The sequence below is a fragment of the Lycium barbarum genome, chromosome 6 (genome assembly GCF_019175385.1).
Source record: "Lycium barbarum isolate Lr01 chromosome 6, ASM1917538v2, whole genome shotgun sequence".
NCBI classification, from domain to species: domain Eukaryota; kingdom Viridiplantae; phylum Streptophyta; class Magnoliopsida; order Solanales; family Solanaceae; genus Lycium; species Lycium barbarum.
Genome location: NC_083342.1, coordinates 18,945,601 through 18,958,038, shown reverse-complemented (window position 1 = coordinate 18,958,038; position 12,438 = coordinate 18,945,601). Strand labels below are relative to the sequence as shown.

Below are 12,438 nucleotides of genomic sequence, written 5' to 3'. Positions count from 1 at the left end.
GCCTCATTCATTTCATTTGAGACTTCATTAGTTAATCCCTTTGTTTAATTATGATGTCCACTTATGTCTTTATATTCATTAAATTCGGCTAGCACTAGGTATTAAACCCATTGTGTTATCAAATGCAAATCTTTTACTTAATCACTTAATTACTTAAGATGAAATACTTTTTCTTATATTACCCATAAAATATAAAAATATTATTTTTGTCAAAATGCCTTATATTCTCCATTTTTTGAAATCTTGATAATATTTACAAACTATTTTCATAAACATTTAAAATGTTATATTTGTATTTTTTTAGTCTTAATTAAATAACCTAAGTTTGACCGGTTAATCGTAGTTAACGAATCTTAAAGGATGCCTAACCCCTTCCCTTTAGGATAATCAAGAACCCTTACCTAGAATCACATTAGTTAAGCGGACCATTAACGGAGGTTTAGTTTAGCTTTGCCTTAGTTAATACTTAGGTGTCCTAATTCACCAATAAAATAATTAGGTGGCGACTCCTTAAAAAATAAACGAATAGGAATCACCAATATGTTGTACTCCGATTTGACCCGTTTAAAATGGGGTATAACAGGGTCTTGTTCCATAAGGAGGCTAAAGATTTTACAAGTTTCTCATTTTTTTTCATAGAAATTCGCCCACACGAATTTCACAAATTCTGGTATTATTCGGGTTACACAGCAGAAGACTGTGGAACTGAAGGATAACGGTCTCGTGGATGGTGTGTGTTTGTGGTTGAAGATCCGACTCTTGATCGCGGTCACGCTTCAAGAGATAAGTATCAATTTTATGTTTGATTAATATCTTGATTATGTATTGTCTATATTATATGCAAGTTCGATCCTGGCTATTTGCTTACGCTGCTTATGCCTGTATTCCATCAATTGGCATCAAGAGCCTGCTTGCATCTAAATAGATAACCTAATGTATATATCTGTATATATGTTGTACGATTATGTGCATGTACACGTTGTATTTTTTGTGTCTGTTTTTCACGGAAAAGAAAAGGAGGGCGGCGTTGTTGTTTTCTGCTGCTAGTGCCTATAAGAAGAATCGAAGATAACCAACTTTTGTAAATCTTTTTGTGATTGAGTTTAATCTTTTTTTAAAAAAAAATAAAAAAATATTGAAAGCTGATGGTTGATTGGGTTCTCGCGGCAGTGGACCGGTTTTCTTAGTACTTTGATCAAATGGATACAACATTGAGATTACTGTGGCGGCTAGTTTTGTTGACAGAGGTGAAGTTTTCTTTTGCAAAGTAGATTCCTTCTGGGTTAGTTGGTTTACTTTGTCAATTTTTTTTAAAGGTTGTTCGAGACTTTGCTTCACGTGATCAAAGGGGTAGCGGCACCCACTATTCAATCAGAAAATTTTGATTTTTTCTTCTTGTCTGATAAATATGTGAGCATAGTTTTTCTTCTTTTCTCTCACACGAATATATGGACCTGTATATCTTAAGAATTTTATAATTAATAAACGGTTACCATTTAAGTGGTTTGTTTATTTGGAATTATTAGAATTCTTTATACTTTATATATGTGAGATTATAATACATGAATTGAGAGCTTATATCCATGAACTGATCTGCTGGTCTGTGTATTCACGTATGTATGTGGTTTGATATTCTTGTCTTTTGCAAATTACTTCAAGAATGTATGTTTGATGCCCTTGTTTGGCTAGAGAAGTTTTGTCACTGATTCCTGATGATTGTTGGTTCTAACTTTGAAATAGAGCCTTAGAGAAATTTAAAACTGAGGAATATTACTTTCATTAGAAGTACTGTAAGACATACCATTCATGGTTTTAGTCTTCTCTTCCATGGACATCAAGGAGGGTAATGTTTTCTTGAATTCAGTGATTATATGAATATATATAATTCAATGATATTTATTATATGAGCGTGTTTTTCTCTCACATGAATATAAGAGTGTATAATATTAGAATTCGTGATAAATAAATAATTACTATTAAAGTGGTGTATTTATTTGGAATCACTTACCATTCTTAAAACTTCTTATATGTGCGATTACATCATAGATTGAGAGTTATGATTAATAAATAGGATTCACTAATATGGTCTATTTATTTGAGTTGTTAAAATATGCTCAATGTACCACGTGTAAATTGTCCTGGATAAGTGTATGCTAGTGGTGGGTTTTTATCTACTGAAAGGAGATTTACCTTTAGACACTAGTAACACTTAAATATTTCATGAGAAGAGACATCGAGATTTTTTGCCCAAAATGAGAAAACTAGCATCTTGAATTCTCATATGCATTAATCCAGAGAACAATTTGTTGTGAGTAAGTGTTGTATGTTACCTGAAGTTGTGCTCAAGGGATGATTGTAAAAAGAGAAAAGTAGAATCAGTTTATTTTAATTCCTAAAGATGCTTAAAAACTTATTTTTTTGAATTTGGTCATAGATTTAAAGATTCGGAATTTTACTAACTCTGGTTGATTTGAAATTCAGTAGGTTCATCAAAAACGACCCAATAAGAAATACTCACTGCTATGCAGTGATTCATGTCATTTTTCGGCGATTTGCGGTTGTTTAGATGGTGTTTTGGGCATTTTTTTTGTTTTCTGAAAATGATTTCTTTTAGAAAAAATAACTTGGCTATGATCTAATGGTGATAGAGATTCTTCCTTATGGTTTTCATGGCTAAATACTAGTGAAATAATAAATTTATGTGTTGACTTTATTATTATAGGTTGTCACTAGGTATAATCACTAGTTATTGATAACTTGTATTAACTCTCCATCTGAGTTACACATTGGGTCAATGGAACTAGAGATAATGATAATGATGTTCACTTGGCTTAAATTAGCAGCATACTCTTCGTCCGAGTTAGCTCTTATTTTAAATTTATAGAGTGAATATGTAGCATCACATATATATGTTGCATGAATTGTTCTTTTATATTGAAATTTGTTGTTCAAGATGCATGCATGGATATCTATGTGGTGTGTTTTGAATTTTATATCCAATGATTACATAAACATGCTAATTTCCAGAAAGTAACAGAGATTATGTAAACATATTTTAAAATTTTGTTCGTTGTTCTTGATTCATGTATATTAGTACGCTAATGATGATATGTGATAAGAACTACTGAAAAAATGTATATGTTTTTTAAAATCTATTTTGGCTGGGAATTTTTTTTTATCTGAATTGGTCATGGTTTCGGAATTCTGATTTTTGACGAACTCCGATTGGCTTGAAATTTGGTAGGTTCATCGAAAACGACCACTACTGGAAATTAGGGCTATGGCAATGCCTTCCTCTGTAACAATTATACAACCGTTGCTGTAACCGAGGTACTGCAACGGTTATACCCGTTGCACAAGGACAGAATGCTATAGTTACACTTTAGCGTCTAAACCGTTGCAATTGTATCTAAACCGTCACCATACATGTACCTAATGGGACGGTTTTATTTAACCGTTGCAATAGTTTTAATATGGCAATAGTTTTGTTTCTATTGCAACAGTTTTAAATTCCCTCCCAAATTTTCCTTATTTTCACTGTAGACCCGCCTAAAGCAGAGACCACATTATTTTTCCTTTTAGCCAAAAATCGTAAAATCTGTATAATCCAGGCTCCAAAAGAAATATAATAAAACTAAAAAATTCTAAAAATTTACTACACTTCTCTGTTTTATAGAAAACACTAGCACATCTTCGCATATCTAAGCCCTAATCTCCATCTGTAACCCAGGTCATCACAACTCTAAACCTAGGTATGCTCGAGATCTTTTGCCATCTTCCTCACTATTTTTGATGCTTTCTCTTGGGGCATGTACCTAGTAGGCGTAGGAAATAAGCAGCATAGGTATGATTTTTTTTTTTTTTGTGAAAATAACATTTGGGTATGTTGATTTTGTCTTTGATTTGATACGGGTATTTCTTAAATTTTGTTGTTGTGTAAAAGTTGGTTCTTACTCTTTTGATGATGTGTGTGATAGCTGATTGTGATTATTGGTAAACCCTATAAAAGTTCTTAAATTTGTTGTGCATTGGTTGATTTGAGCTGGTTAGGATATGGCTTCTCTTTCCTTTTCCTTCTTTTTTTATGATGAAAGTAGTTAAATTTGACAATTCATCTGAATTGTTAAGTGAATAGATTCAATAAACATGTGCTGGTGTTGTTGAAATTAGTCATTGGGGTTGCAAGGAGATGCTGATTGGGAGACATCTCGCTGTAGGTGTGATGGGGTTGAAATATATTTGTGTATGCTTCATGGTGTTTTAAGGGTATTTTGGAATTAGAATTGTTTATTTCGGCTTTTCTCTTGGATTAGATTTTCTTTTAAATGAATTTGCTTTCTCAATATATTTTTGAACGTATGTGTTCGGTATTCTCTCTTTTCCCATTTTCCTGAAAACGAAAAATAATGTTGTCTTTTTCAGAAGCTATTTCTCTTGTTTATGCTCTTCTTTGCACAGTTCATGTGTGAATTTTTTTGCCATAATTGATTGCTATACTTGTCAGTACGAAAGCTAGCAATTAGATTCACGTGATTTGGAACCCTCTCTATCTCATTTTCATTGACGTTGTGATATCACTTTCATTGTTTTACAGGAGTTTAGTTGCTTTGATATTTAGGTGTATTGACTGTTTATATAAAGGAATATGTATCCAGAATCAGAAAATTCAATTGTGAAAGGTATATTACTTCAACTTTTAAGCTTTTCTGTTAAGGTCATTCAGTATCTTGTATCTTTCCCTTTTCCTAAAAAGAGGAATGTTGTCTTTCAAGATTCACGTGATTTGGAACCCTCTCTATCTAATTTTCATTGACATTGTGGTATCACTTTCATTATTTTACCGGAGTTTAGTTGCTTTGCAATTTAGGTGTATTGACCATTAATATAAAGGAATATGTATCCAGAATCAGAAAGTTCAATTGTGAATGGTATATTACTTCAACTTTTAAGCTTTTCTATTAAGGTCATTCAGTATCTTGTATCTTTCCCTTTTCCTAAAAAAGAGGAATGTTGCCTTAATCTGAAAGTTTTTATGCAGATGATTGACATTCTTGTTGGGACTAAAACAATAGAAAATAGATTTATGGGATTTGGCATCCTCCCAATCGTGTTTTGCTTGCTTTGTTGGTGTCATTTTCATAGTTTTACTAACTAAATTGAAACATGAGACCTGTCATATACTCTATTGTAATTCATTCCAAGAGACTGTCCGGAACTGAAAATAGCATAAAATCACGGTATGATTGTCGAATTGTGACTTCTATGTTTGGTTGGGAGTGGAGTAATGGCGAAAGACTTGAAAGGTGACACTTCTTCAAAAGCTGAATCATCATCTCAGCAATATTTGTCTCGAGAGGAAAATGAATCTTTAAAGGATTGCTTGTCGACTTTAGAAGACAAGATGGAATAATTTAAGCAATTCAAAGTATTTGTATTAGCTCAACACTCCGACGTCCAGCCTTCGACACCGCCTGATTCAGAAAATGACCATTGACTTTATAACCATACCAAGTAAGTAACAATTTATCCGAAAATTTAATATATTTTGTTTATTTGCATAGATGTGGTGCTGAATTCTGTTAGTATGCACTGGTGATCTTTTCTTTCCAAGGATTCCACATATGTGGCTATTGGCTATCCAAGAATTTAGTATGGCCTCTTTTCATAATGTCAGGTTATCCAAACTTCAATAACTTTTGGTTCATTTTCTGCTGAAGCACAACACTACAAAAATACTGAAACGCAATTTAGAAAACAGTAAACTGCATTTAAGAAATACAGAAACGCAATGCAGCAAAAAATACAGTGCAGAAATATTAAAATGCAGTGCAGAAATACAGAAAAAGCAGTGCAGAAATGCTGAAACGCAGTGAAGAAATGCTGAAAAACTGTGCAGAAATGCTGAAAAAGCTATGCAGAAATGCTGAAAATGCATTGCAGGTGTGAGGCTTTCAATGACTCTATTTAGTGATTTTTACAGTATTGTCATGATAAATTTATTGTACATTTCCTTAGAATGCATACCAGTTATGTTGATGGGAGCAAAGTGACTAGAACATCTTCAGATGAGGCAGCCCACTGGTTTGAATATTATTATTAATATTATCTGCTTTATGCTATCCAAACCAGTTGCTGCAGTCTTTCTTTGAAAAAACCAGCAGGAGTCTTGCATGTGTGGCCTTGTCTTGTGTCCTTGTATGTTGTCTCTGCTATATCTTGCATTGTTGTCCAGACCTGTTGAGATGCAATAGCAATAATACCAAGTTATACATGCTTCTGATACCATCACAGCAGCCATCCACCAACAACAACCTTATTTGCACAAGCTGTCTAGCCTTTGTGCAACTAAGCAGCATACTATGATGTACCTCTTCATATCCCATTACCCATGTTTGTTTCAAGTTTAGATTTGTTCAAACCTCAAGGAGTTAATTATTCAGTCCCTGTCCCTTTTCAAAATTGGTATCTGTTTATAATAAGTTTTATCTTTGTATTATGTGCGTGTGCATTTGAAGGGTAGTGACATTATTTATTCTCTTTTGTAGGTGTCGAAAATGAAGAAAGGGAAGGAGACAGTGAAGACGTTGATCTTACTTGAGAAGATCTTTTATGAAGCTTTCTACATGTTCTAAGAATCTTTTTGCTATCGAACATTTTGAAACTTATCCTAAATCTTGAAATGTAAAACTTAATTATGCATTTTGGGTTGAACATTTTGGTTTTACGGGTATATATGTTGGATTAGGAATGTTGGATATTTTGGATTATGAAAAATTGTGTTTTCTGATTTATGTAATTTGTAATGTATTATATATATATATATATATATATATATATATATATATATATATATATATATATATATATATATCAATTTATAACCAGGGCTACTATTTCAGATAAACCATTGCAATAGGCTGTTCCAAATAATTGCACTGGATTTTTGTACATACAAAAAGACCGTTGGAATAGACAAAAGCCGTTGCAATAAAGGAAAAGCCTGTTGCAATAACCTCTACGAAACCGTTGCAATATCCTAAAAAGTCGTTGCTTAAAGAGGTATGGGGACGGTTGGAAACCGTTCCAAATACACACAAAAAACTCGTTGCATCAGAAAGAGGAACAACCGTTGCTGTAGATATGGCTATAGCAACGGGTTTTACCAACCGTTGCAGAAACCGTTGCCATAGATATATTGGCACTCGAGCAGATGGAACGCACGTTAAACCGTTGCTATATATCTATAGTAACGGTTCTCATGTCTATAGCAACGGTATTATCGGCGTTGCCATAAACCTATTTTCCAGTAGTGGACCCACTGAGCAATAGTCATGAGTAAAGCTCGTGAACTGGACCCTTTTTGGCCATCCGGGTTCGTTTAGATGTTTTTTTTTTGGTCGTTTTTCTTTTTTCTAGAATTTTTTTGTTCAATAAAATTTTTATTTCTTCAAACAGTGGTGGTAGGATTCATTCTCTATGGTCTCCATTGTATATAACAGTGATATAATGAGTTTATATGTTGACGTAGGTCTTCTTCCCCATCGGATAGATTCATTATGGTAAATTACTGTGCTTCAGTCCCTAGTTAATTGATAGCTTGTCTTGACTCTCCAACTGAGTTACATGTTGGTTCAATGGAACTAGGGTTTATTAAAAGTTACATTTACCTAACTTAAATTAGCAGTTTACTCTCCATCTGAGTTGGTCTTGTTTTAATTTATGGGGTGAATTATCTGGCATGACTCATATAGTTTGCATGAATAGTTAAGTTTCCCCATCGAATCTTGCTATTCAATATGCATGGTTGTAAGTGTGACGTGTGTTTTGAATTTTATTATTCTTACTACATAACTAATGATCTATTTAATGATTAAATCTCAAATTCTCAATAGACTTTATCCAGCTCACTTACTATTAGTCAGGAATTTCTTATGATAGAGATAAGACATTAATTAGAGAATGCATTATATGTAACTTCTGTTAGAAAGAATTTATTTTCAGTTTCTAACCAAACAAGAGATGGATAGTTAGTTTATTTTTCTTGTAACTCTTGTGTTATTGAGTTTGATAAACATTTTATCTCTTGTGGTACATTGATGCGTGGACACTTTAAATTAATATCTCTTCTGAACTCAATAATGTTAATCTGTCCCATAAGAGATTTTTTCTTTCTTTCGGGAATTGGATGAGCTTATCTGTTGGCACTTGTGTCTAGGTCACTTTAATCTGGATAGGATTTCGAAGTTGGTCAAAGGATGAACTTTTAATGTTCATTGAAAGTGGAGGCACTGCCAACTTGTGAATCCTATTTAGAAGGAAAAATGACTAAGAGACCTTTTCTCTTAAAAGGAAATAAAGTTAATGATAAGTTAAGCCAATCCCTTCTGATTTGTGTGGTATAATGAACTTCAAGGCAAGAGGTGATTTTGAGTATTCTGTGACATCCATAGAAGATTACTCATGCTATGAATATATTTATTTGATGCTCTGTAGGTCCGAATGCTTTGAAAATTTCAAGGTATTTAAGGCGAAAATGAAAAGCGTCAAGGAAAATATATTAAGTCACTGCGATTTGATCGTAGTGGCGAGTACCTTTTTGTAGAGTTTATTAGTTACTTATTAGATAGAGGGATTGCATTTTCAATTGTCTACACCAAGTATTCTACAATAAATTGGTGTGGAAGAGAAAGGCAATATGACTCTTTTGAAGGTGGTAAGATTAACGATGACTTATTTATATTTGCTTTTTCGTTTTGGGATATGTCTTAGAAACTACGACTTACATTCTTAATTTAATTCCCTCTAAGTTAGTACCTTTGATACCCATAGAACAGTGGATTGGATGTAAGCCAAATCTGCAACATGTTCGGATATGAGGTTGTCTAGCACATGTGCTCAAAGGGAAAACAGATAAGTGGGAATCAAGAACGGATGTACGCATGTTTGTTAGATATCCAAAGGGAACGAAAGGAGGTTTATTTACTGTCCTAAAAGAAAATAAGGTAATTGTTAATATAATTGCTAGATTTTTTTAGAAAAGGACTATTTAATAAACCAAGTACCTAGAAGTAAACTAGTTTTATAGGAACTGAGCAAAGAAATAGCAAATGAGTCATCTAAAATTCAGAAGTTCAAGAACTCTAACCAACAAGTCAGGGTTGACGTTCCATTGCATTTAAGTAGTGGGAGAAACGTTAATAACCGTAAGGAAATTCACTACCTATAAATAGTGGGAGTGATGTTGAGACAATAACACTATATGAAGTAGTTAATATTTCAATACCGAAAGGCAATGAAGATAATATTAAGACCTAGGAATATGATAGTGTGACTATAATAGTAGTAGTACTTAGTCGTAGTGGGAGAACATAATCAAGATCGGTTCGGTGTATACTCTTAGGAGAGTCTCTTGATAGGATCTTGAAAAGAGATACATTTTTTTTCGGAGAGTTTCATGATAGGATCCCTGAAGATCTTAGTACAGAACCGGTCAGTTATGACGAAGCACTACTAAGACTTTTGGTAGTCATGCAAAAAGAATACATATGAAAGTTGTAGATGCATGGTTAAAAGTCTAAGTGGGAGATTGTTGGGGTATATACCATTAACCATGTGTTTAGATATGGTATATTCTAACAATTGTCATGGTTAAAAGTCTAAGTGGGAGATTGTTGGGATATATCCTATTAACCATGTGTATGGGATATCAGGGGCGGATCTACGTTATATGAGGGGTGTCACGTGACACTGCTTCGTCAGAAATTTTTACTAAATATGTAAATATAATGAAATGCAGACACAAACATTAGGATATATTGGTTTAAAGTGACGCTGCCTGACATAGTTAATCGCGTAGCTCAACAATCAGACACAAACATTAGGATATATTGGTTTAAAGTGACACTGCCCGACATAGTTAATCGCGTAGCTCAACAGTCGGGCCTAGCATTTCACAGGCGATGTCGCGAGTTCGAAACTAAGCAGCTTCGTTTATTTTTATAATAAAAACTTTACTCCTCATCCATCTAGAAAATGATACACATTTGGGTTCGAACCCCTGACCTCTTTGGAGGTTAATAAAACTTGAGCCGCCTGATCCAAACTCATAGTTGTTACCTTTTGGACAACAATATATTTATAACACAGAGAAGGATCTTGATGCTTCCCTATTTATGGTTGTGTAGTTCTTTTTTATGTTTTTATTTTTATTTCACCTTCTTTCTCACCAATGTTCTTGATTAAGAATAATTTACGAAATCAAATTGATGTGATGAGGTTATTTTGAATACATTTCAAAAAGAAGAAAACTCATCGACAAAAGTATAGTATTTTCTTTTAGAAAAGTTATAGTCATATACGTTAATCATGTTTCTATATATGTGTGTGTGCGTGTGTGTGTGAGAGTGTTTGTGTGTGTTTTTTCATATGATGTTACATTATTTTATTTATTGTTTCTTAGTTTAAAATGTGACACCGCTGACGAAAACTCCTACGTACGCCACTGATGGATATAGTATTTATTATAGAATAATTATTTATTCAATTTTTAATAAAGAGTTAAATAGATCATGTACTAGTATGTGTGTCCTTTACTATATAGTAGATGATTTAGTGTATAGAGTTTAGATTATACACAGAAGATTAAATCATCGGTTCTTATAAGTATAAAGTTTTTGTTCACATTCTAAGATGGAATTTGGACAAAGTCATCGGTATGATTGTAGCTCAAGATTAATATAATGTATCTTCATTATGAGAACGGTATAGTTCCATCTTCTTGTGCTAGTACATTTTGTATGTATTGAACAGACCAAGTAGAGATAAGTGTTTTTGTATTGAATATACAAAACAAATTCTCTAGTTCATTAACTGTACTTATACTCTTAATCTTGATATAATTATTATGATCAATGTGATTTGTTCATTATTTTGATTTATTAAAAGGTACGAATCAATTGTGGGTCTATGTATTCCTAGTAAATTGGATAATGACAAAATACATTTGTGAAATAATAATTAGTTGATAGAATCCATGTCTCGACTTTGAGATTGATGATACCCTTTTATGAATGCTTATAAGTCTCATGTGAAAACCCTGCAGGTGAATTTTGTATCCGTCACATGATATAAGTTAAGCGGAAATATAAAGGACTCAATTAGTCAATGAATTAAATTGTCAGTAATTTAATTTAATTGATTGGTATCTGTAATCTTAACATGGGGAGTAAATAAGATTTAATGAAAGATTTTGAAATTGAACTGAGGAGTGCAGTTACGATTTTTTAGTGGAATAATTCGTAATTTATTATGGTAGGATTAATTCAGATATTTCGAATTAATTCCATAATAGAAAGCTTCGTTAATTAAATTTTGTGGTCCCTGCTGTGCCCGAATAATAAAGAATTGAATGTAATATTATTTCTTGGTGGAAAAAAAAAAGACCCAGCAGGTTTTGGAAAAGGGTGAAAACCCTAAGACGTGTAGTTATAAAATACGGGTCTTATTCCATAAGGAGACTAAGGGTTTTACAAGTTTCTCATTTTTTCCGTAGAAATTCGCCCACATGAATTTCACAAATTTTGGTATTATTTGGATTACACAGCAGAAGACTCTGGAACTGAAGGATGACGATCTCGTGGATGGTGTGTGTTCGTGGTTGAAGATCCGACTCTTGATCGCGGTCACACTTCAAGAGATAAGTATCAATTTTATGTTTGATTAATATCTTGATTATGTGTTATCTATATTACATGCAAATTCGATCCTGGTTATTTGCTTCTGCAATTTATGCTTGTATTCCACCAATATGTACCATTCAAAACGACACTAAAAGAGCACTATTACTCAGCATTAATTAGAGTCTTAAATCAAAAGAAAAAAAAAAAGATTTACATACGAGCTTGAATCTAATTGGATACTCTTATTAACAATATATGTCGGCACTAATCTTTAACTATTTACCCTCAAACAAGATTGTATTTTCTCGTTAATAGAGAGAATATTATTCAGCTATGTTTTTAGTGTACTTATCTTGAACAGGTGGGTTGTTATCTTTTCAATTTGAGACAAATTTTGAACAAAATGAGGGTACACTTGTTAAAATAGTACTCACACATTCAAATGTGTGTTAGTTGCATTCTTGTTCACGTAATACACACAAAAGAACTAGAATCTTATTTTGTGTCACGCTTTCATCTGGTTTTGGTAGTAAGATTTTTTAAGATATTAATTGGGGATATTCGAACTTTATTCAGTTATATCCTTATTTAGTGCAAATAATCTTGAAACTGTTCCTTGTTCTAGGTGTGCTATTTATCCTGCCACGAGTGTGTGATCTGTTCTTGTAGCTAATAACGGGTGAAGAATTAATGTTTTTGTTTTGCTTCGAGACAAATGGTGCAAAAATTGAGGACGCATTTGTAAAATTTGTACATAAAT

General features: G+C 32.9%; 1 long non-coding RNA gene across 6 annotated transcripts; it reads left to right on the top strand.

Moving 5' to 3' along the window:
• Positions 1-617: 617 nt before the first annotated feature.
• On the top strand, positions 618-6,791 carry LOC132643554 (uncharacterized). Of its 6 annotated transcripts, none has more exons than XR_009583654.1 (3): positions 700-3,844; positions 4,595-5,940; positions 6,546-6,791. It is a non-coding gene; the product is annotated as an uncharacterized LOC132643554 (long non-coding RNA). The 6 variants fall into 6 exon arrangements; XR_009583655.1 differs by having other exon boundaries at positions 701-3,752; XR_009583657.1 differs by having other exon boundaries at positions 702-4,679; positions 4,868-5,940.
• Positions 6,792-12,438: the final 5,647 nt, after the last annotated feature.